Raw genomic sequence first — 25,134 nt, forward strand, 5'->3', positions numbered from 1 at the left:
CTGTACGCAAGCATTTCATTGAAGGTGTGATACGTCCGAGGGAAGTGTATCGGGCACTGCCTCATCAGCCAACATGAATAAATGTTCTTGATTACGTGGTTGAACTTGAAATATTCTAACTCGCCGCGTCACTGCAAGTGTTGCTTATATGCTTTATTTGTTTTTACCCTTTGAAGAAAGGCAATAAATAAAAAAAGTTGGCCTACAGGTATGAATCTAGATTAGGGTGCGAGAGGTCCCGGGTACAAATCCCGGAAGATTCAGTCTTTCTTTAGCCACCAAATGCATCCCATGACACTGAATGGCCAACGAAAGACGTCGCCATTGGCTCGTTGGTCTAGGGGTATGAATCTCGCTTAGGGTGCGAGAGGTCCCGGGTTGAAATCCCGGACGAGCACGTCTTTTCTTTCTTTAGCCACCGAGAGCATCCCATGACACTGAATGGCCATCGCAGGGCGTCGCCCTCGGCTCGGGATTCCATTTTCTACCAACAGGTCGTATTGCTTTAAATACCGTTTTTTTGCATGCAGATGTGCGGTATCGACCGTATCGTGTCGAACATTTCCGAGATGCGCTGGCTGGCTTATCTCTGCTGTCCGACGTAGTCACCTTGGGGGCGTATCAGATGAGCCACGTGTGAGCAGTGGCATTTAAAAGTGGCGAAGGTGTGAAGAAGAAACTCGGCGAGGGCGACATAAAAGTGAAAAAGCGACGTTGTGTGGTCATCGACCCTAATAATCAAGACATTCATTTGAAGCTACACTGGATGCTGCATAACGTGCCGGATAAAGACATACGCTATGCCTTTTCAACATATGGAAATATGACTGAAGTTACAAGGGAACGGTGGCGAGTACAAGGCGTCCAGGACAAAGGGTCGTCGACGCGACTCATGACTCTTAGGCTCAAAGCGGGCCTGTCGGTCGAAGATTTGCCCCATCAAGTACACATTGCTGGGAGCAGGCACTCGTTGTTGTCCCGGGGATTGCTCCGCTTTGCCTCCGGTGCCGTAACACAGGCCATGTGCGGCGGGATTGTCGTGTTCCACGTTGTGCGCTTTGCCGACGCTACGGGCACGACGAGTCTGAGTGCGTGAGAACGTACGCCAGTGTCATTGGACTGAGAGGGAAAGAGGACGTCTCCGAGCTGCTCCTGGACGAGGCCGACGCCGAGGAAGTTTCAGGTGGCAACGACAGCGTGCCAAAGGTTGCACCTGAACTGCCTCCTGAGAGCACCGATACGGACAGAAAGCAGGAGGACGTCAAGCACCTCGAAGCAGGTTCCAGCGACCTGGAAGCCAAAAGCGTAGGTGAGCCGGAGGAAACGCCCGGGGTTGAGGAGGGCGTCGTCGATATGGACGGCGTTGAGGCAAGCGGAAGCGGAGCAGCGGCCAAAAGATCGCGCAAGGAAACGTTAGACGACGGCGAGCTCCTTTCCCTCAGCAACGATGAACCACCGCCCAAAACGGTGGGGGGACACTGGGCATCTTTTCGCCCGAAACCTACCATCCCGCCGGACAGAAGACCGGCGGCACCACCGCCCCCGTAGACGCCGCGACCTGTGCCTCGAAAGGCTCCTAGGAGCACAACGCCTAGCAATATACGGAAAAGCAGCGGTGTGCTCGCGTGACGCTACCAAGGTACAAGAGAGGAGACAGTGTTGGGCATGTAGTACTGTATGCTGCACGCAAAGAGTAATTCTGACTACTGCTACGCGTCACATGTCTCTCTCCACTGCACGAGCTGTCTGTTCCTGCTCTTAAATCACGGCACATATGGAGAAAGCACTAAGGATTGCCACTATTATTGTTCGAGGTCTTTCAGCAAGGCGGCGACAATACCAGCTAAGACGCATCTGCTTAGACGATGAGCTTGACATTGTGGCTGTGCAAGAAACGAAAGTTGAGAGCCAGGAGCAGACTGATCCTATGGTTGCAGCGTTTACGGCGCAATATAATGTTTCTATTTGCCATGCTGTAGGTACTGTAGGTACATCTGGTGGTTGTGCCGTCCTAACACGTAAATGCGCTGGCATTAATTGTTTTAAATGCCTTTTTTTCCGGTTCGCAATGGCGACTGATATGTGATATTTTAACTGTGTCTGTTGTGCGGAAGATCGTGCGAACAATCGCCACGTTAGCGATAAAAGCGCTGAACTTATGAGCAAGCTAATCAATGACCGCAACCTGGAAAATGTCGGCATGATTTTGTCGAACGCGGGAAGATGACAATACATACATTTTCAGGGGAAAAGTCATGCGAGACTAGACCGAGCGTATTTGTCACTGGATCTGATACCTCATTGCAGCGGCTACTCCGTTACGCCCGTATCCTTTAGTGACCACTGTATAACCTCATTTACGCTAGGGACGAAACGAAAGCAGTCAAAATTTAATTAGCAAATGTGGAAGCTTAATGCGAAACTGCTCGAAGATGTCACTTTTGCTGATAGAGTAAAAGAAAGGGTTGACGATGTGTTGGCAAGAGAGCCCGCGCAATATGCGGTCGCGTGGGAGGAAATAAAAATACAAGTAAAAATGATTGCGATTGAAAGGGGCACTATCCGATGCTACAACAAAAAGTTAAAGGAAAAAGAGCTCAACCGGTAGCTTGAATGGCTTGTAAAGATGAATGGAGCGGAACCCGGTGCGTACACTAGAGAAGTAAGCAAAATTAAAAGCGAATTGGAACTGCTTGATGTGGGAAAATACAAAGCAGCAGTGATTCGCGCACGCGCAGAAAGGTTGTGGCTGGGGGAAACTCGAAATGGACGGGCGTTGGGCGATGAAAAACGAAACGCTACGAAGAAGGAAATCAAACAGATATCAAAATGAAGTGAGTCCTGATAGCGCGGTAATTGCAAGGGCATTCGTCGAGCACTATATGTATCTTTTTGGCGGCGCAAAATAAGTTCAAAGTGGGTTTGAAGAGCAGTTTCTTGCTGACAAGCCTAAATTAGATGACGAAACTAAAGGAAACCTAGAAGGTGCCATAAGCACGGACAGAATTGTGAGGGTGATAAAGGAATTAGCTGAAGGCAAGTCGCCCGGGCCCGATGGCTTAGGAGCAGCCTTTTACAACGCTTCTGTGCCCGAACTGTCAGTGAGCTTACACCGTGTGTACGCTGAAGTATATGAGCAAAATAGTCTGCCCCCTTCTTACAGGACAAGTCCCATGGTGCAAATACCAAGAACAGAAGACCCAGAGAAGCTGATGTCGGTTCAGTCATACAGGCCAATTACATTAACAAACACCGATAATAAAATTTTACTGAAAGTTTTGGCGAAGAGAACACGAACAGTAATAAAAGTCTTGTGGGGCCTCACCAAACATGCGGAATCAAGGGCCGCACGATCACAACTAATACTCATATTGCGAGAAGTGTGTTAGAGTGTTGTGACGCGTTTGCATGCCGAGTTGCATGTTGCAGCTCGACCTTGCGAAAGCTTTCGACAAGGTCTCGCATGAAATAATGTTCGAGGTGTTAAAACACATCAATATCAGTAACGTGATTACTGAAGGTGTCAGGATGGCTTACAGTGACTTTACAACGCGTACTGTAATAAACAGGACGCTTAGTGAACTTGTTCCCGTTCAGTCCTCAGTGAGGCAAGGCTGCCCAGTCTCCCCACTGTTGTTTGCCTTGTATCTTGCACTTTTTTGTGTGGCCCTGTTACGTCATGAAAGCATTCATGGCTTCAAACTGCAGTCATCAGAAGTTAAAGTTTTAGCTTACGCGGATGATATCGCTTTATTTTGCGGGGACAGAAGCAGTGTCCTTGAGGTGGTTCAAGTAGCCGACAAATTTTGCTAACAGACAGGCTCCAAGATTAATTGGGAAAAGAGCGTTGGCTTCTGGCACGGCAACTGGGACATGACTCCGGCTATTTTGCAAATATGGCGTGGACGGCGACACCAACTAAATACCTGGGAGTCCCGCTGCAGTATTACAAAGGAAATAACGAATATTGGAAGGCAGAGATGGAGACCTTGAAAGAAAAGACCATCACGGCAAGGTCGTGGTTTCTCGATGTTTGCGCGGGCTACAGTGTGCAATGTATTTCTTGTGGCTAAGATTTGGTATGTATTGCAAGTTCTTTTTATGTCTCGTGCAAATGTGCAAAAAATGCACAGAGCTTTTGCAGTGTTCATTTGGGGCTCGAGTTGAGAGAGGGTTAGTCACTCAAATCTTTTTCTATTTGTTCGCAACGGAGGACTTGGCTTATCAAATGTGTTTGTTAGACAAATTGTGTCACGGTTCTTTTTCTTACGGGACCAAAGTGATGGTTCTTCGCGCACAATGTTGCATGTTCGACTGGCTAAAACTTTACCTGATTTCATTGTTACCACTAGTAATGCTGTGAATCGTGGTGTAACTGGTTATCTGCACGAAATTGTTGTGTCATATCGCGTACTAACGGCATATTTTTCATTAGAGTACTTGTCATTGGTTGACAAAAAGAAGTTGTACAAAGACTTAATTGACATCATGATGCCAGTCCCACTGTACAGAATGATGAACTGCGGAGGCCCAGGAGATGACGATCTGAAAAGAGTGAAAAAGATGCCAGTAAGAGCTTCAATTAAAACTTTCTTTTTCAAGCTGCACACTAATGCTCTTCCAGTAATGACATGGCTCGAGGACAAAGGAATTTTTGTGCCCTGGACAGTAAATTGCCTTTTGTGCAAAAAACCAGAAAGAATTTAACATGTTTTCATTGAATGCTGGGATCCTATCTTTCTCTGGGACATTTTACAACGCACACTTAAAAAGGAACTACCAATTATCCCTTCAGGAATCAGGTTTTTAACTGCAGAGACTGATGATGGCACACCGTATGACATGCTCATGCTCCTGGGCCTCAACAGTTTGTGGAAGACAAGGATGGCTGCGCGACATGCAGACATTGTTGTTCGGTCTGCGCGTGAAAATTTATTGATAGTGTTACATGCATTGGAGAGGTGTATCGCGCACAAAAGGAGCCGCCGCAATGGATGGCTGTTCGTGACGATTTGGTCAGACTGAGAAAATTTTAACCACGCCAGACCTGCCTGTACTGGTGTATTTTAGCCGTGTCTGTATTGTTTAATTGTTGTCTAAGAAGGCAATAAAGAAAACAAAAGCGTCGCCCTCGGCTCGTTGGTCTAGGGGTATGATTCTCGCTTAGGGTGCGAGAGGTCCCGGGTCCAAATCCTGGACGAGCCCGTCTTTTTTTGTTTAGCCACGAAATGCATCCCATGACACTAAATGGCCAACACACGACGTCGTCCTCGGCTCGTTGGTCTAGGGGTATGATTCTCGTTTCGGGTGCGAGAGGTCCCGGGTTCAAATCCCGGACGAGCCCGTCTTTTTTCTTTAGCCACCAAATACATCCCATGACACTAAATGGCCAACACACGACGTCGTCCTCGGCTCGTTGGTCTAGGGGTATGATTCTCGCTTCGGGTGCGAGAGGTCCCGGGTTCAAATCCCGGACGAGCCCGTCTTTTTTCTTTAGCCACCAAATACATCCCATGACACTAAATGGCCAACACACGACGTCGTCCTCGGCTCGTTGGTCTTGGGGTATGATTCTCGCTTCGGCTGCGAGAGGTCCCGGGTTCAAATCCCGGACGAGCCCGTCTTTTTTCTTTAGCCACCAAATACATCCCATGACACTAAATGGCCAACACACGACGTCGTCCTCGGCTCGTTGGTCTAGGGTCATTCTACTTCCGGCCACTGCCGAGTGCGGACGCAGGATCATGAGCTCCGGCGGAGCGGCGATAGCGGCCTAAGCCGGCCGTGGTAACAGGCTTGAAGGAAACGGCGATAAGGAATATCAGATCATTTTGCCGAACCTGCCCACCGGACGTGTTGTTTTGAACAGTTTTTTTGCACGGAGACATGCGTGTGCGACCCTTTAGAGTGGAAGATTTCCGGGACGCCTTGGCGAAGACTGGTACGCTCCCAGACGTGGTGGCCCTGGGGGCGTATCAAATCAACCACGTTTGGGCCGTGAATTTGAGCAGCGCTGAAGCAACTAAACGGTTGCTTGCCTTCAAAGAGCTTCTAGTGAAAGGGCGCCGGTGCATCATCATCGACCCTGAGGATCAACAGGTGAAGCTCCGGCTCCATTGGATGTTGCATGCAGTTGCCGATGAGGACATTCGAACTGCATTGGCGGCATCCGGTCAGGTGACCGAAGTTACCCGTGAGCGGTGGCGCGTCCAAGGCGTTCACAAAAAGGGTTCAACGACAAGGACCGTGCTCCTAAAGATGAAGCCGGGGATGAAGACAGAGGACCTGCCCCACCAGATAAGTGTTGCAGGAGAGTTGGCCCTCGTGGTGGCGCCTGGTCGGCCAATGCAGTGCCTGCGCTGCCACGGGACCGGTCATGTACGCCGGGAATGTAAAATTCCGCGCTGCTCGATATGTAAGCGGTTCGGCCATGCTGACTCTGAATGCGTACGAACGTACGCGGTGGCTACAGGACTACCATCGAGGGGGGACTTGGCGGAGCACGAAATGGATGTCGCCGAGACAGAAGAAGCAGCAAGTGGCGTCGGTGATGCGGGAAAGCCAGCTGGAACTACGGGCAAGCTGGTACCTCTGGGGGGTGGGAACGAGGCGCCCTGTGTGCCCGGCAAGGAAACCGCAATAGCTGGAAACGAAGATGCGGTGGAAGGCATGGAGGGCGTGGCTGAGCGCTCTCCGAATTCTGAGATACCGGAGTCAGCCAGCAAGCAGGAACCTCTCGAGAAGAGTGGCGGCCGAGTGACCAGCGTCCTAGGACCGGCGAAGCGAGCCCACGACGAGAACGGCAGCGGACAGGATAAGACGGAGGCAACTAGCATCGATCCACCAAAAACGCCACTAGGGGGGAGACCGAGTTTTAAACCCAAACCGAATGCCTCGACGGACAAGAGAGCCGTCGAAGAACCGCCCCCGACGCAAGCTACGCCAGTCCAAGCGCATGGCTCTGGTGTCAACGAAGGCGTCTAGCTTCATGCTAGACGTGAAAGGTAAGCACCATGCTCTTGGCCTCTTTTCACTGCAATAAAATGGCTACTGCACAGTCGCTAAAAATTGCCACATTTAACTTACGAGCTTTTGCCGCGAAAATGAAACAGAACCAAGTTCTGCGCCTCTTAAATGACAGCGACATAGATATTATAGGTGTTCTAGAGACGAAAGTCGGGGGAGTGTCAAGGATCTCTCCGGAGAACACTCGGACCGAAAGAATGGACTAGGCGACGGGTGTACCCACACAAACGCATATTTAATACACCCTACGTGGCACACACACTAGAACACAAAACTAACAAAAATAACACAAAGCACAAAGACTATAAATACACACGACCCGGGTATACTGCTACTAGCGTCTACCGCCAAACATTCCTTTTCAACAGTGGAGTAGTTGCGTTCACCAGCCGATAATATCTTGCTTGCAAAAAATACCGGATGTAGCACGCGATTCTCTTCTTGCAAGAGTACGGCTCCTAAAGCTCGGTCTGACGCATCAGTGCGAAGCACAAACTCTTTAGCCAGATTAGGAGCAAGCAGAACGGGCGGTTTTGCCATATACCCTTTTAACATTACGAATGAATTTTCACGTTCAGCAGTCCAATTCAGCTTATTGCTTGCCCCCTTCTTAGTTAGTTCGACAAGCGGGTCGGCTATGTGGGCATAATCGGGAATAAAGTTCCCGTTGTATCCCGTCAGACCCAGGAACGACTGTACCTCTTTCTTGGTCGTCGGTGTCTCGGCCTGCTGTATTTTGTCCAAGATGTCGTCTTTCGTCGCGATACGGCCCATCCCCAGCTTGTGTCCGAGAAAAGAAATGACTTCAAAGCCTACCTCACATTTTGCCGGTTTTATGGCCAACCTGGCTTGCTGAATTCTATCAAATAGTTTTTCCAGCGTAATTACATGCTCTTCCCACGTATCTGTTGCCACCAGGATGTCATAAATATAGTGTTCTACCTTTTGGAGCCCATCCAAAACCTTCCTCATCAGCTTCGTGAATATTGCAGACGCTGTCTTCAAACCAAAAGGCATGAATTTAAAGTGGAATAAACCCGCCGAGCACGAGAAGGCAGTCTTCTCTTTAGAAGAATCTTCCATTGGTATTTGCCAATACCCTTTAGCTAAGTCAAATTTAGAGAAAAAGCTTTTGTGAGCCAACTTAGCGAACACCACGTCCGCTCTTGGTATGGGTTCTGCATCGGGTACTATGATGTCATTTAGCCGACGAAAATCTACACACAGTCGGTTAGTACCATCGGGTTTTTTGACAACCACGCGAGGCGCATTGTATGCTGACCACGACCTCTCAATCACACCAAGCTCCAACATATCCCGCACCTCCTTTTCTATTGATTCTTGAACTGCTAAAGGTAGTGGGTATTGCTTCACGCTGATTGTTCTATCTGTAGAGAGATCTAGTCTGCAACATATGACATCCGTTTTGCCCGGCACATCTGAAAACACAACCTCTTTGCTTTGGAGTAGGGCCTTTATCTGTGAGCTTCGGGATTCATTCAAATTGGGGTTTAATAGCACCTTATCCCAACCTACCGTTTTCTTCCCACTGCATGTGGGCATCTCGACAACATCATCTGTCTCCTCGGCTACTACCGAGCATACTACCTTGGGGGCGCACTGTATGGGAACTCTTTCTTCGTACTTTTTCAACATGTTTGCATGGAAAACCTTCTTGGTGTTATCAATAACTCATAATCCATGTCGTTTTTCTTCTGCGTCACAAGGTAAGGGCCCTTCCACTGCATCAGTAACTTATTATGATCCGTGGGTAGCAGGATGAGAACCTTGTTTCCCGGACTCAAATTCCTGTGAGTGGCTCTCTTGTCATAGTAGCCCTTATAGCGTTCGCGCGCCCTTTCCAGGCCTTGATGTGCAAGCCTGCATGTTTCTTCCAACTTGTCCCGCAACTCAAGAACGTATGTGTATGTTGTCTTGAGATCTGATGCAATCTCATTATTATCCCACAGCTCCTTGATTATTGTAAGTGGACCTCTAACGGTTCTCCCATACAACATCTCGAAGGGCGAGAAACCAAGACTCGTTTGCGGTACTTCGCGGTAAGCGAACAAAAGAGCTGGGAGATATCTATCCCAATCAGTACGTCTCTCCTGGCACATTTTCTTGATGATGTTTTTGAGGGTGCCGTTGAAACGCTCTACAGGCCCATTACACATGGGATGGTAAGGCGTCGTCAGTAACTGCCTCACTGACAAAAGGCGGTTAACCTCCTTCATTAGTTCCGATGTGAAGTTCGAGCCCCCGTCACTCAAAACTTCCCTCGGGAACCCATAACGCGAAAACATTTCCACGAGACCCTCCGCCACTTGGATACTGTCAATAGTTCTCAGTGGAATAGCGTCAGGATAACGAGTGGCCACGTCAACTAGAGTAAGCACATATCTATTGCCTTTGGCGGATACTGGAGAGATTGGCCCCACAATGTCAATAGCCACTTGCTGAAACGGTAGGTCGATGGCTGGCATCTTTCCCAGAGGTACAGGACCAACTCTTCCCTTCGGAACTGTGCGCTGGCACACATCACATGAGCGAACAAAGCGCTTAAAGTCACTCTGAACACCCGGCCAAAAGAACTCCTCGGTGATCCTAGACACCGTTTTTTGAACACCCTGGTGTCCGGCCATAATGGCGTCATGTCCTAAGCGTAGCACGGTCTCTCGCATATCTCTCGGTGACACCAGCTGTTGGACCCGCCTTCCTGAACTAAATATGCATTCCCTGTGCAAAAGACCATTTACCAATTGAAACTCGAATGACGTCCGACTCTTCTTTCTTTTCACCTTTTCCCCGACTCTTTCGAAGCAGGTCTTCAGGCTCGGGTCTTCTTTTCGCCTAATTGCAATTTCGCCCGGTGTTACGCTCAAGCACATCGCAACAGGAGTAGAGAGCGGACGCTGCGTTGCTCGGGCTGTCGCTTGAGCTCTTGTCTCCATTGCCGACGAGAAACTGACTGCACCCGTCTGAGCTGTCGCAGGCCTTTCCTCCTTTGAATGTTCTTCAACGTCGAGCATCCTCCACTCGGGATCAGGGTCTTCGACACTTCTTGCACCCGTAATGTTTCCCAGGATGAGATCGTAGATGGGTTGTTCTACACATTTTGCCACTACCTGCCCAGTATAATATGGCGTGGACACTAGAATCCTTGCTTCAGGAAGGTACCTCACTGTGCGCTCTACAAGAGTGACGGCCGACGCTTCCCCTGTAAGATCCTCGTCCTTCACCAGGATTCTCCGAACCAAGACTGTGTTGGCTCCGCTGTCTCTAAGCACCAATATAGGACGGTCCCCTATTTGCCCAACCACCACTGGCATTGCTGCTTTCGACTTGGGTGTCCCAATCACTGCCTCATTTTCCAGTGGTGTTTGCTTTCCTTTCAGCTGTGGAATTTCGGATGGCGTGACAAGTTCTACCCTTGAGTAGACAACGCATGCAGCTCGGTCCTGCGTTCTGTATCAGCACTCATCCAGTGTATGACCCCTCCTCTTACAACCTTGACAAACAACCTGTGTTATTTGGGCAGCGCTACTAGTCCGGCAGTCAGCTGCACGGTGTCCCACCTTGCCGCAGAGAAAACACCTTACTGGCGCCTTAGATGCACTGCCATATGCTCTTGGTTTTGCCGCATCTGTCTCTAGGGTCTCTTGGGTTACCTCCTTTGCCTTGCTCAGATTTCTTAACCCTTGAGCCTCGAGGAATTGGTGTGCAGTGTCGGCGAACTCCTCCAACGAACACAACTTTCTTTCTTTCAGGAATAGCGCCAGCTTTGAGCTGCAATACGCTAAAAATTGCTCTGGGACCAGCTTGTCACGCACACCTTCAAAACTCATTTCTGTGTTTGACATATCAAGCCAACTATCAAAATAGTTGGATAGCCTGGAAGAAAATTGCTTAGCGGTTTCCGAATCCTCAGGTTTCGCGGTGCGAAATCTCTCACGAAAGCACCCTCTGCCGTAAGCCTGAATCTTTGGAGGAGTGCCTTTTTGACTTTCTCGTAGTCCATGGAATCAGCAGCAGGCATCCTTCCAAACACATTCAGCGCCTCTCCGACTAAACACATGCTTAATGCCGTGGCCCATTCACTGCGCTCCCAGCCTTGCCCCAAAGCTATCCGCTCGAATCGTTGCAGATATGCATCCAAATAATCTCTCTTGTCATCAAAAGGAGCCATCAGCTTTATTGGACAAACTCTTGCCGGTCTAGGAGATTCTGTACCCGCTAAGGAATGCTGATCATTGTCCGTGATCTCCTCATATCCTCCCGCGACATGCGCCTGTTTCCACAAAATAAACTCCTTCTCCCGTTCTATCCTTTTCTCCTGTTTTTCTGCCTCGTGAGCTCCTTTCTCTCCACGCTCTTCCGCCTCGCGAGCTCTACTAGCTTCTCGCTCTTCTGCCTCGCGAGCTCTTTTCGCCTCGCGTTCTTCTGCTTTACGACCGTCTGCGCGTGCTTGCGCCCTTTCCTCTCTCTGCCTCTTTCCCTCCTCCTCATATGGATACATCGCCTCTTCCTTGCTTAACCCAAGCTTGAGCGCAGTTCTAACGTTCTTGCCAAATCCATACTTTCTGCCGTCGAGAGATCGGAAATATACGAGACAAAGCAAACAAGAAAAAAGAAATGTATCCTGGCACAGGCTCGCCACTTATCTTTGTCACGGATCTCACCGGAGAACACTCGGACCGAAAGAATGGACTAGGCGACGGGTGTACCCACACAAACGCACATTTAATAGACCCTACGTGGCACACACACTAGAACACAAAACTAACAAAACTAACACAAAGAACAAAGGCTATAAATACACACGACCCGGGCACACTGCTACTAGCGTCTACTACTAGTGTTCTACTATTAGCGGTCGGCGTTCGGGCTCACGGTTGGTTCGGTGCGGCTGCGGCGTTGTATGGATCCCGTAGCCGGCGTCGAGGCGGCGTTCGGCGTGCTTGGGCTAGCGTTGCTGGCGACGTCCGACGTGCTTAGGTTGGCGTCGCTGGCTGCGTCGTACAAGCTCCAGGTCCAAGCGCCCGTGGAGGTGATTCCGGTGTTGTTGGCGTTGGGGGCACCACCCGGATGGGTGGCAACAGCGCTGGAGACACCCCTGGCCGTAGCAGGTGGTAGCGTCCTCTGTTGACTCCCCGGAACGGGCTCAGGCACGGCAGGCAGTCCACGATGCGATGTCGTAGAACGCGAGCTCACCAGAGCAGTAGCCGGCGTCGCTCTCTTCCGGCCGATGTGTCCCTGACCTGCCGGAGCCTCCGCTTCTCTGCTGTTTCCCCCAGTTCCTCGCTCTCACTCCCCCTTTTATAGCCTTGGTGTTAGTCCACGTAAGCCTTGTCGTCGTCTTCTTCTCTTCTCCACCAATCATCTCTCTCCACCTCACCGAATGCTTCTCCACCAATCATCTCTCTCCACCTCAGCGAATGCTTTTTCTTCCTCTTCTTTATTCTTCGGTTAATTCGCGTCGTCTTCTTCACACCTTTTTCCTTTAAAATTTAATTTAGGCTCCTTAATATATGTGACAGGGAAAAAAAGAGACCGAGAGCATGGTGCAGCGTTTCACGTCCCGGTTTTATGCACTTGTGAGTCACGCGGTTGGCACTTCGGGAGGATGCGTCTTGTTCGTTAAAAAGCTGCCACGTCTTGTTGTTGAAGCGCATGTTTTTTTTTCGTCTGGTAGGGGAGTGGTCCTCGATTTTTGTTTTTGTTCTACCCAATGGCGTGTTGTCTGTATATATGCATCTGCTTTTGTTGATGAAAGGGCAGTTCTGTTTGATTTCGTTCAGCAGTATTTAAACACGGACAAGCAACTCGTCGTTATGGGCGACTTCTATTGCGTTTTGAGCTCCGCTGACAAAACTAGCCCGCGCGCTTTTAGAGATAAGAGCACAGAAATTTTGTCTCGCGCGATTGACGAGTTTGTTTTGGAAGATGTGGCGGAATGTCTTACAAGCAACGGGCGGCTTCACTACACGCATTTTCAGCGTTCTAGCCACGCCCGCCTCGACAGGATTTACATATCGGCGGAACTGGTCCCAAAGTGCCAATGTTATGATGTTCTACCCGTAACGTATTCGAATCACTGCTTGGTTCATTGCACTATTGGAACCAGAAAGAGAGGCGGTTGCTTTAAGTGGGACCTTTGGAAGTTAAACGATAAACTGTTAAATGATGATCTATTTACTAGGCTAGTAGAAGTGGATATTAATAACATTGTTCTCGATAACAATAATGGACTGGGTCAAGAATGGTAACTGTGCAAGCAAGAGATTAAGGTAAAAGCTAATGAACAATCCAGCTGAACTAGGTATAAAGAAAAACAAAATGAAAGGGATTTAACGACATTGCTTGAGAAATGGCTATCTCTGGACTGTAATGCGCCTGGTTTATACATGGACGATGTTAGAAAAATCAAACAAAAGCTTCAACTATCGATGAGGCCCGTTATCGCGGTGCACTTGTGCGCGCGAGAGCGGAGAAACTGGCCGTGGGCGAGGCGCCGACAAAGAGATCTTTAGGAATTGAAAAAGCGAACACAAGGCGCAATCACGTAGGAGAGATAGAATGGGCGGTCCGCACAGAAACAGATAACGAAGGAATCGTGAAAGCTTTCTTTGAACACTACCAACAGCTCTTTTGTTACCAAAGTGTCAAGTTCGATCGATTTAAGGAATCCTTTCTTGAGGCAATGCCAAAAATTGACGACCAGAAAAAAGCTAGCCTTGAGCGGCCAATTACTGAACAAGAAGTGCAGCAGGCAATAAATAACCTAAATCCGGGAAAATCACCCGGGCCTGACGGCCTGAGTGCGGCTTTTTACAAAGCATTCAAAGAACAATTATCACCAGTGTTGTGTGCCTTATTTAATGAGGCCTATGAACTGAAGTCATTGCCAGCATCGTTCAGGTCGTCTAATACTGTGCTTATCCCAAAAACTGACCAACCGGATAAGCTTAAGCAGGTGTCGTCATACAGGCCCATTGCTCCGACGAACGTTGACTATAAGATTTATATGAAGGTGCTTGCTGGCAGGCTACAAACAGTTAAAACCGAAATAGTTGGCCCCCACCAAACGTGTGGCATCAAAGGGCGATCTGTTTTTCAGAACATTCATAAAGTAAGAAGTGTGCTCGAATGCTGCGATGCAACACAAGCATGTGTAGCATTACTGCAGTTGGACTTGGAAAAGGCTTTCGATTGTGTGTCACATAACATTTTGTTCAGTATCTTAGACTACATTAATGTTGGTAAAGCCATTCGAGAAGGAGTGGCCTTGGCGTACCGTGACTGCACTATGAGATTAATTGTCAATAAGTTCATGGGGGCCCCCCTTCAACGTACGACGTTCTGTTCGCCAGGGTTACCCCCTCAGCCCTCTTTCGTTCTGTATTTATATTGAAGCTTTGTGCTTAAGCATTCTACAAAACAAAGACATTGATGGATTCCGACTGCAGGCGACTGAGATTAAACTACTGGCCTACGCAGATGATATCGCGGTTGTTTGTGTAAACGAGGGAAGTATAAAGAGGACAGTCAATGCTGTGAAGCATTTTAATGAAGTCACAGGAATTAAGTTAACGGGGGTAAGTGCCTGGGGTTTTGGCATGGAGAATGGCAGTCAACCCCCGACACCTTCGCTAATATGTCATGGTCTACAACGCCTGTCAAATACCTAGGAGTGCCTTTAGAGTTTTATAAGGACACCGAGCCATTCCGCACACAGCTGATCCAAGAAATCCGCGAGAAAGCGGATAGATGGAAAAACGCTCATTTGTCAATATTTGCAAAAGCAACAGTTAGTAATCTTTTTTTAATAAGCAAGTTGATATATAATGGAAGCGTTGCATTGCTCCCGTGTTAATGTGCAAAAATTGCACCGAATTTTTACCGTGTTGTTTGGGCCTCCAGCTGGGAGAGGAGTAGTAGGACAAATTTGTTTAGGTATGTGAAGGATGGTGGCCTTAGGTTGGGCTATTTAATTGTACGCCAGATCGTAAACCGGTTATATTTTTTGGGGATGTACGAAACCCATTCCTGCGAACTGTTTGACAACAAAGGCTTGGTAGAGCTTTGCCTAATGTTGTAGTCCTACCCGATGTATGCCTGGCCATATTTTTGGATTCTATAGAGAGATTGTTCTAAGTGTGAAATTCCTCAGCGTACGTTTTTCGATGGGGTATTTGAGTACGGTTGATTAGAAAAAATTATACAAGAATCTTCGTGATGTAGTGTTCCCGGTGCCTTTGTACAGGGCCTTATACTCTGGAGGCAAAGGAAGTAATGTTGAAAGGCGTAAAGAACATGCAAGTTTCAGCAGGAGCAAAACATTTTTCTTCATGTTACACACCGGTACATTGACAGCAAAATCATTTTTGGAGGAAAATGGCCTGTTCCTTCCGTGGGGTGCCAACTGTATCATTTGCAAACAGCCGGAGACAGTAAATCATGTGTTTCTTCATTGCTGGGAGGGTGTGTATTTGTGCGATGTGCTGCAAAGAACAATTAAAAAAGAGTTGCCACTAGATCCTCATGGAATAAGATACTTACCAACCGACAACCAGGATGATGTCCCATTAGACCAACTGATGTTGTTCCTCCACAGTATATGGCGCTGTCGAATGGCCGGTTATCACTGCGATTCGGATGCAAGACCGGCACGCATGTATTTCTGTGAGAGCGTACAGATATGGCTGGAGACGGTGAAGTTGCAACCATGCGTTCCCGAGTGGCTGTCAAGGCTGGAGCCCTTGACGGTACTCACGGAATTTGAGCATGACAATGCCTGCCCCTCGTGGGTTTTAGGCTGTTCCAACGCTGTGTATATATGTTGGCGTGTGTTCATGTTATGTTTATGTCAGAGCCAGGCAATAAAGAAAAAAATAGCTCGTTGGTCTAGGGGTATGATTCTCGTTTAGGGTGCGAGAGGTCCCTGGTTGAAATCCCGGACGAGGCCGTCTTTTTTTTCTTTAGCCACCAAATGCATCCCATGACACTAAATGGCCAACGCACGGTGTCGTCCTCGGCTCGTTGGTCTAGGGTTATGATTCTCGCTTAGGGTGCGAGAGGTCCCGGGTTCAAATCCCGGACGAGCCCGTCTTTTTTTCTTTAGCCACGAAACGCATCCCATGGCACTAAATGGACAACGCACGGTGTTGTCCTCGGCTCGTTGGTCTAGGGGTATGATTCTCGCTTAGGGTGCGAGAGGTCCCGGGTTCAAATCCCGGACGAGCCCGTCTTTTTTTCTTTAGCCACGAAACGCATCCCATGGCACTAAATGGACAACGCACGGTGTTGTCCTCGGCTCGTTGGTCTAGGGGTATGATTCTCGCTTAGGGTGCGAGAGGTCCCGGGTTCAAATCCCGGACGAGCCCGTCTTTTTTTCTTTAGCCACGAAACGCATCCCATGGCACTAAATGGACAACGCACGGTGTTGTCCTCGGCTCGTTGGTCTAGGGGTATGATTCTTTTTCTTTTTATTTATTGCCTGATTTTCAACGCAGCACAGAAGCACAATACAAATAAATAAATCACGTCAGCCTTTCTTCAGCTGCCGTGAATCGGCTCAACTTTCATTTGAGCAGCCAAATCATCAAAAAGGCTAATCCAGTCAGGCGGATTGGGCTGAGCTCGACACACTTCTCTCATAGACACGGCACACTCTAAAATTTTCTCGCACAGATCGTATGTTTACGTCTGCGTGCCGCACCTGCATTCTTGTTCTCCACAAACTGTGAAGACCCAAGGGCATTATTAGGTCGTAGGGTATACCTCCTGTGTTTTCTGTTGGTAGAAACCTTATTCCGTACGGGTCTATGGGGAGCTCTTTTTTATTAGTACGCTGGAGTACGTCCAAGTGAAGTATTGGGCCCCAGCGGTCTATAAAACGTGTTCTAGGGATTCCGGCTTTTTACAAAGTAAACAATTTGTTGTTCATGGCACATATATTCCCTTTTCTTCAAGCCAAGTACTCACAGGAAGTGTCCCTGAGTGCAATTTAAAGAAAAAGGTTTTAAAAGAAGGTTTAACGGGCATCTTTTTCAATCTCTTCAGAACAGCGTGCCCTGGACCTCCACGGTATGGTGCGCGGTACAGGAGTATTGGCATTAGTGTGTCAACTGGGTCTTTGCATAGTTTTTTCCTAGACACCGTAGCGAGGTACTCCATCGAAAATCGCACGTGCAACAGTTGGTATGCAAGCACAACCTCGCGCAGGTACCCAGTAACAGCACATACAGATCCTTGAGCAGTCGACACAATGAAGTCTGCGATATGTTTCCATAAGCGAAGTTGCATGGCGGTCCGTATCAAGGCATGATTCTGGTCACGTAGGTACATAAATCGCGACACAACCTGGCGTAGAAATAAATGTGCAAGGCCAAGGCCCCCGCTTTTCACAGGGCGGAACAAATTGCATCGGCTGGACTTCTCCCACGTTGAAGCCCAAATGAAAACCACAAATACACGATGAATTTTCTGCACATTGACTCTCGACATGCACAAAACGCTCATAACATACCAAATTTTGGAGACCAGAAAGATGTTGCAGACAGTGGCACGTGAAAAGACTGACAATTGTCTGCCCTGCCATCCATTCCCTTTTTCTCTTGCCCGATTCGTTTGCTCATTCCAGTAAGGCTCGGTTTCACGGTAACTGTCAAGGGGCACTCCTAAATATTTCCGCGGCACCACCAACAACTGCATTTGAGCAGAAAGCTCAGGCGTGGAATCCCAGTTTCCATGCCAAAAACCGGAACACTTATCCCAGTTTATTTTACTGCCGGTCTGTCTGCAATATTTTTCTGCAACTGCAACGACTTCTCGGACACTGTCTCTATCGGAGCAAAACACAGCAATATCATCAGCATAAGCAAGTACTTTTGCTTCTGTTGGCTCTAGCCTGTAGCCGACTATCCTATTGCTATTGAAAAGCGCCAGGCAGAACGGTTCAAGATAAAGGGCAAAAAGTAGAGGCGAGAGCGGACATCCCTGCCGCACTGAAGAATGTACATGCACAGGTTCGATGAGGTCCCGTTCACCATGACACGTGTAGTACAGTCAGCATACGCCATCTTCACGCCTTCAGCTATTACATACCCGACATTTAAGTGTTCAAGTATGCAGAAAAGTATATCATGCGATACGCGATCGAAGGCTTTCGCCAGGTCAAGCTGCATCATTGCAATGCGGGCTGAAGAAGCGTCACAGCACTCTAAAACATTTCGAGCGACATGAATATTGGTGGCAATCGTCCATCCTTTAATTCCGCAGGTTTGGTGAGGTCCGACAACTAGTTTTACAACAGTTTTCAATAGTTTCGCCAGTATCTTCATGAAAATTTTTAATCGGCATTGGTGAGGCTTATCGGACGATAAGACTCCATCGGCAATCTCTTCCGTGGATCATCTGTTTTTGGAATGAGCACAGTGTGAGACGTGCGGAACGAAGGAGGGGCATGCCTCGTTTCATAGACCTCAGCAAATACCTTCAGCAGGAATTGACCAATCGTGCTCTTAAAGGCTTTGTAAAAAGCCGCGCCGAGGCCATCAGGCCCGGTTGATCTTCCAACTGCCACGTCATCGATTGCGCATTCGACCTCCCCAATAGTGATTGGTTCTTCGAGGCGCTCCTTAACTTCATCTTCAAGCCTCGGCATCAATTGCAAAAAATCCTGCTCAAAATCATTTTTTGTTACGCTCTTGAGAGCAAACAACTCCTGAAAATACTCTTTGAAGGATCCGTGGATTTTTTTCTTTTTCATTTGCTGCCTCATTATTGTACATGATCTGCTTAATATCTTTTCTGCATGCGTGCCTTTTTTCGTCGGCTAGGGCCCGCTTTGTCGGCGCTTCGCCTGCCCAGAGCGTTTCGGCCCTCGCTCTAATCACTGCGGCTCTATACTAGTCACTGCTGATATGGCAGAGCTTGCTTTTAACGTCCCGTATTTCTTTCGTGAAGCAGCCTGGTTGATCAGATTCCAGTCCAATCAGGTGCTCAAGTTCATCGCATAATTCTTTTTCTTGTTTTCTTTCGTTGTACTTGGCTACAGAACTTATCTCAATAGCTTTTATTTTTACTTTTTGTTTAAATTCTTCCCATTCCTTGCTGTAATTTGACGTGGCGACCAGCAACTTTTTAATTTCCTCCGCCACGAATATTTCGAAAACTTCGTCGTCCAGCAGTTTTGTATTCAGTTTCCAGGTCTGCCAGTTAAAGCATGCCTTCCTCTCCTTATTCCCTAACGTGGGTATTATGAAGCAGTGGTCACTAAAATGTACCGGCTTAACGTCGTAGCCGGTGCACAGTGCCGCTATCTCCAAAGAAACATACACCCTATCCAGCCTAGCGTTACTTCCCCGCTGGAAGTGTGTGAACTGTGGGCGCACACCGTCCGTCATAACACTACCTAGATCCTCTAGGTTATTTTCTGAAACCAATATGTTCAACACTTGAGCACTTTTGTCACGCACAATGCGACAGTTCGCTCTGTCTTCCGCTTTGCAAACACAGCTAAAATCCCCTAACAAAATAATCATTTTTTCACAGCTCATATACATGTCAAGCTCTTCGAAAAAAATTTTACGCTCGCGTTCAGCATTTGGAGCATAAACATGTACCACACGCCAGCACTTATCAGAAAAAGATAAATCAACAACAAGTAGCCGCCCGCTTTGACAGACCGTGAAAGACTCAACGATTATTCCCAAATTATTTCTTATAAACAAAGCACGTCCACTGGAGTGCCATACGCATACGTCATACTGAGCTCGGAATGGTTCCATCCTTCTCTCAGTTTGCTCCTCGCTTTCCAACTTTGTTTCCGGGACTGCCACCAAGTCAAGCTCATTTTCAAGGAAGAGGCGGCTGAGTTGACACTGCCTTCTCCTGGCACCCAGTCCCCGCACGTTCAGTGTGGGAATCAGCAGAGGAGATCGTAGTTTATAAGCCATCAGTTGAAGTTAGCCGCCAGAAGAAAAAAAAAACCGGGCCCACCTCGTACTGACGAATCGATGCCAATGAGATCATATACGTGCGTGTCCTTCCTTCTGCCATCTTTGGCGAAGAGTCGATCTGCCGTCAGCACAGCACCACACAAATTAATAATAGACACAAATTCTGATGCCGCGTCGTACCACCTTGCCGGACACAAGTAGGGCACTACGACGGCGGTTTAGGCGCTGGCCGTGGTTCGGCCGGTATATTCGGCCGCGGTTTGAACGACGGCCGCCTATCTGCGGTCGCTTTTGAAGGTGGCTCCTCAGTTGAGCAGTCTTCCTTGGTCCCTTTCGCCTCTTCGGTGTCATCCCAAGGGCGCTTGGCTGTCTGGTTGGTCACGCCATCCTCGCATAATTCCATGTTATCGTTCTGTTGGCTCTGGGTGGTCACCGGCACGTTATTGGTATCGCTTACAGCCTCCTTTGAGCTGGCAGAATTATCCGCCCCCGAAGCCTGTGCCCTCGGCGCCTCGACTAGCTTCTCCTTCAACTCTGTGGTATGCTCGAGAGGCGGAGCTGGCGGTACCACTTTCGAGGCCTTGTTCTCTGCAGTCTTCGCCACTTCTTCGGCATCCGCTTCATCCATGAACAGCTCGGATGTATCCTCACCACTCCTACGGCATTGGCGTACGTACGTACGCACTGCTCCTCACTCTGCCCAAAGTGGCGACAGGTGTTGCACCGCGGCACACGGCAGTCACGGCGTATGTGGTCCTGACTGCGACAACGAAGGCACAGTGGTTGTCTACCTGCCACTTCGACGAGTGCCAGCTCACCCGCGATGCTCATTTGATGCGGAAGGTCCTCCAGCTTGGTTCCAGCCTTCAGAATCAACGTCACCTAGCGTGTCGTTGATCCCTTGTCGGAAATTCCTTGCACCCGCCATCGTTCCTTGCTCACTTCGGTGACCTTGCCATACGGAGCGAAAGCCACCCGCAACATCTTCGTCTGGAACCGTGTGAAGGAGCCAGTGCACCTTTATGCGTGTTCCTTGGTTGGCCGGATCTATGACAACGCAGCGGCGTCGCTTCACCTTCACTTCGCCAAGGCTCATCATCTTTTTAGTCGCTTCCGCATCCTTGAAGGTCACCGCCCATACGTGACTCATTCGATACGCCCCTAGCGCCAAAACGTCAGCAAGCATCGACTGACGCGCAAGCATATCTCGGAAATCTTCGACTCGGTAGGGGCGAGAATGGGTATCAGCGTGCAGAAATACAGTACTTAAAGCTAAACGACAGGTTGGCAAAGTAGGCAAAATCACCTGATATTCTTCCGTAGCAGGCACCTGGTTCGCGCGGCCGGACATGGCCGCTTCAGCCGCTCCAACGGAGCCCATGATCGCACGTCCGTCACGCTCAGTGGCCGGAAGTCCACTCTAGTGGTATGATTCTCGCTTAGGGTGCGGGAGGTCCCGGGTTCAAATCCCGAACGAGCCCGTATTTTTTTCTTTAGCCACCAGATGCATCCCATGACACTAAATGGCCAACGCACGGCGTCGTCCTTGGCTCGTTGGTCTAGTGTAAACTGTCAAAACAGTCAATAAAGACAAAAAAGTCGACTTGTTGGTCTGCGGGCATAATTCTCGCTCAGGGTGCCAGAGGTCACAGTTTAAAATCCCGGAGAGCCCGTATTTTTTCCTTTAGCCACCAAATGCATCCCATGACACTGAATGGCGAATACAAGGCGTCGTCCTCGGCTCTTTTGTCTCAGATTTCTCTTTTCGGCACTATTTCCATTCAATAAAGAAAAAAGTCGGATCATTCGTCTAGGGGTAGAAGCCAAAATTGAGAACCAAGAAGCGACCGGTCGTTTGGTGCCCGCTTTCCGTCTGCATTTTGATGTTTGTGTGTGCCACTCTGTAGGCGCCTAAGACGGTTGTGCTCTTTTCATACGCAATAACGTCGGTGTAACGGTGGAGTCGTTTTTTTTCTTGTCAAAGCGGCCGCCTGCTTGTTGTGGACTTTCTGCATGGTGTCACACGATCTCAAGCACTGGGCTTCGGGCTAGATAAGGGCAACCACCTCGTTTAGCCACCATATCACCTCGTTTAGCCACCATAGGCGGCTAAACGAGGTGATATAGCGCTGGCCATAGCATCTTCCAGGAATTTTGCTAAGGGACAGATCCATTCTGTCACCTACAAAGTTCTCCTATAAAGATACCATGACCTGAAATCAATTCAACTAATTTGGGTGCCCGCCCACGCAGGCAACCCCGGAAACGAGGAGGCGCACTATATTGCTCGAGTGTACGTCACCCGAGCAGGCCTAACAGTCTAGAGCTAGCACAGGTAATTTACCCAATATCGAAATCGTATCGGCAAAGGCCGGCCCTACAAAGGAACAGGGCGGGACTGTCCTTTTGCAATATTGGGCCGATTGCTTGTGCTGATTGATAGGGATTTCGCTGGTTTGGTTGCCAGCCCAAGCAGGAAACCCCGGAAACGAGGAGGCGCACTCTATTGTTCGAGGGTACATCAACCTAGCTGGCCAAACACTCGACAGGGATTGCGCGAGGGACAGACTAAACACCTACATTGAAATCACACTACACACTAGAGAGGAAATGCTCACATATCCACCGCCACACCACGCCCTCACGAAGGAACAACAGAACATTTCCTTCACCACCCTGTCTGGCACTAACGCACCCGGGTCAATACAAGCCCGCATGCTCTCTTTGTGAGGCTCTGAGAGCAAACTTCGAACACGTGCTCTTCATATGCCGAGAACTCCAACCACCATATCGTTGGTGGACCTAGAAGGTTGGGAGATCGCGGTCTCTACCTCATAGAAGAGGCAGGTGGAATGGGCGGAGAAAGTCGCCAGAAGTCATGGACTAATGGCTGCCATCCGGGTTTAAGAACCAAGCCAATCAAACCTCCCTTAGCGTCTTGCCTTACTTGGTTCATCAATAACGTTTTTACCTACCTATCTTCTGCATTTTGGCCTAAACTTCAGAGTAATTTGCGCATACGCGCCGAATGGCAGAGCTAGAAATTACTGTTATTTGAATGTTTCCAGATATACTTGGATTATGAAAAAGTACTAGTTCTGTTGGGTGATTTCAACTTTGTTTGTCATGCGGTATATTGTGTGAAATGTTTGCCAGTGCGAGATAAAAGTCCATAAATTTTGAATGCACTCGTTCACGACCACAGCATGAAAGGTACTGGTAGAGTTTTCACAAGTGGGGCTCGCCCGCAATACACTCATTTCTAAATCGGCAGCCATGCATGATTAGATAGGTTGTATGTGTCACCTGAACGTGTGCCACTATGTACAACGTATGAATTTAAGCCAGTGTCTTTCACTGATTACATCCTTGTGATTGCAACCTTTGCTGTAAAATAAAACAAAAAGCATTTTAATTGCGGCCTTCGAAAATTGAATACGAAATTGTTGGCAGATGAGGCTTTTGTTAACTATCTACAGGAGGAGCTAAAGAAGCTACTCTAAACGCAGCTGATAAACGTTAGTGTTGAATAGGAGGAATTTAAGCAGGTAGCAAAAATGAAAGCCATCCAAAGGAGCTGCACATTGCGGCATGAGGAGAAAGGAAGCGAAACACAGTTTCGGGAGCAACTTGAATTACTTGCGGATATAGAATGCGTCCAACCTGGCACATACCGCGGAAAATTAAGAGACATCAAAAATCGGTTAGAAAGACTGGATGAAGACAGGTACAGAGCGGCGGTTATTCGTTGACGGTCCAAGAAGCTGTTGGCCGAAGAAACGCCAACAAAGCATGCGTTATCAGACGAGAAAAAATACGCGTGCCAAAAGGAATTACGGGAAATAAGAAACGGGAACGACATTTCGGCTGACAGCAGTGTTATCAAAAGCGTGATATCCGATCATTTCAAAGAATTTCTTGGCCATTCGCGCTATGTTGTAGGTAGTTTTCAAGCGCAAGTTTTGCCATTAATGCCAAATCTTGACTAAGAAGTAAAAACGCGCCTGGAACAGGCGATTTCAGTAAAATAAATAGAGGGCGCAATAGACGCACTGCCAGTTGGTAATTCAACTGGCCCTGATGGCCCGGGGGTAGCTTTTAATAGAACTTTCAAAACAATGATAGCCCATGTTCAGCTCAAAGTTCTCGCCTAATCTTACGAGCAAAACCACCTACCACTCTCCTTTGCAACTTCTTAGATTGTTGTCATTCCTAAAACTGGAGCACCGGGAAAACGACTGCTGGTGGGGTCTTATCGCCCGATAAGCCTCACTGATGTGGACTAGAAGATGTTGATGAAGGTTTTGGCCAGTAGACTGCAGAGAGTGATAACAAGGCTGGTTGGCCCACTTCAGACCTGTGTTATAAAGGGTCGCAGCATCGCCACGAACATGCTCGCGCACTGCTCTAACGGCGCCTACGAAGTCCACAAGGACTACCGATCATTTATTTTTCAAAGTTTCTGCTGTGCAGCGCGTGGTGCTGGAGGGGAGGGAGTGCTTGCCCTCCGCAAAAATTCACATGAAAACAAAAATTCGTGCGTCTAGAAGTGAAAATGACTTTGAGTAGACCTTTATCACTGCTGTTATGTTCAAAATCATATCATGCGATCTTGCAAAGCTACCATATTCATTTAACGCCGTCGTGGAAGCAGACGACTCGATCACACTCTCAGCTTTCTCGCCAGCGCTGCTTAAGCAGAATGCAGAAGCAGGTGTATGGAACTTGCAGCGCATGTGAGCACCGCCAACGGCTATTGGGGACGAGGCGGCGTGGGAAGCAGGCGACGCGCCCAATCGCGTCTCCGTCGCTGAAGCAACGGTGCGCATGCGCAGAGAGTGGTGCTGGGTAGAAATAAGGTGATAAAAACCTCTCTGCTAAGTTATACAAAATCATATAAGACTATTACGTCATCTGCGGGCACATACACAAACTGTTCCAGAGGCCACGCGCGTGCTTCTTGCGTTGTGGTACTTGCGATGAGGAAATGCCTAAAGCTGTACACACGTCTCACTTTTCATAGAGGACTTCTTCTAATGACCACAATGTAGTTAAAGGGACACTGAGGAGAACCCTATCAAAATTTTTTTGTTAGCAATATCTGATAGTTCGGCATTTCATGGCTTTGCTGACGCTTGTCCGG

At 48.5% G+C, this 25,134-nt stretch overlaps 7 non-coding genes and 1 pseudogene across 7 annotated transcripts; 7 read left to right on the plus strand and 1 right to left on the minus strand.

The window, feature by feature from the left end:
• The first annotated feature begins 5,133 nt into the window (after window positions 1-5,133).
• Window positions 5,134-5,205, plus strand: TRNAP-AGG (transfer RNA proline (anticodon AGG)). Its single transcript has one exon. It is a non-coding gene; the product is annotated as a tRNA-Pro (tRNA).
• A 67-nt stretch (window positions 5,206-5,272) lies between these two features.
• Window positions 5,273-5,344, plus strand: TRNAP-CGG (transfer RNA proline (anticodon CGG)). The gene has a single exon. It is a non-coding gene; the product is annotated as a tRNA-Pro (tRNA).
• A 66-nt stretch (window positions 5,345-5,410) lies between these two features.
• On the plus strand, window positions 5,411-5,482 carry TRNAP-CGG (transfer RNA proline (anticodon CGG)). Its single transcript has one exon. It is a non-coding gene; the product is annotated as a tRNA-Pro (tRNA).
• A 66-nt stretch (window positions 5,483-5,548) lies between these two features.
• On the plus strand, window positions 5,549-5,620 carry TRNAP-CGG (transfer RNA proline (anticodon CGG)). Its single transcript has one exon. It is a non-coding gene; the product is annotated as a tRNA-Pro (tRNA).
• Window positions 5,621-16,062: 10,442 nt separating this feature from the next.
• Window positions 16,063-16,134, plus strand: TRNAP-AGG (transfer RNA proline (anticodon AGG)). The gene has a single exon. It is a non-coding gene; the product is annotated as a tRNA-Pro (tRNA).
• A 67-nt stretch (window positions 16,135-16,201) lies between these two features.
• TRNAP-AGG (transfer RNA proline (anticodon AGG)) lies at window positions 16,202-16,273 on the plus strand. The gene has a single exon. It is a non-coding gene; the product is annotated as a tRNA-Pro (tRNA).
• A 67-nt stretch (window positions 16,274-16,340) lies between these two features.
• On the plus strand, window positions 16,341-16,412 carry TRNAP-AGG (transfer RNA proline (anticodon AGG)). Its single transcript has one exon. It is a non-coding gene; the product is annotated as a tRNA-Pro (tRNA).
• A 3,784-nt stretch (window positions 16,413-20,196) lies between these two features.
• LOC144134007 (uncharacterized) lies at window positions 20,197-21,372 on the minus strand (annotated as a pseudogene).
• Window positions 21,373-25,134: the final 3,762 nt, after the last annotated feature.

Source organism: Amblyomma americanum, chromosome 5 (assembly GCF_052857255.1).
Source record: "Amblyomma americanum isolate KBUSLIRL-KWMA chromosome 5, ASM5285725v1, whole genome shotgun sequence".
In the NCBI taxonomy this organism is placed as follows: Eukaryota; Metazoa; Arthropoda; class Arachnida; order Ixodida; family Ixodidae; genus Amblyomma; species Amblyomma americanum.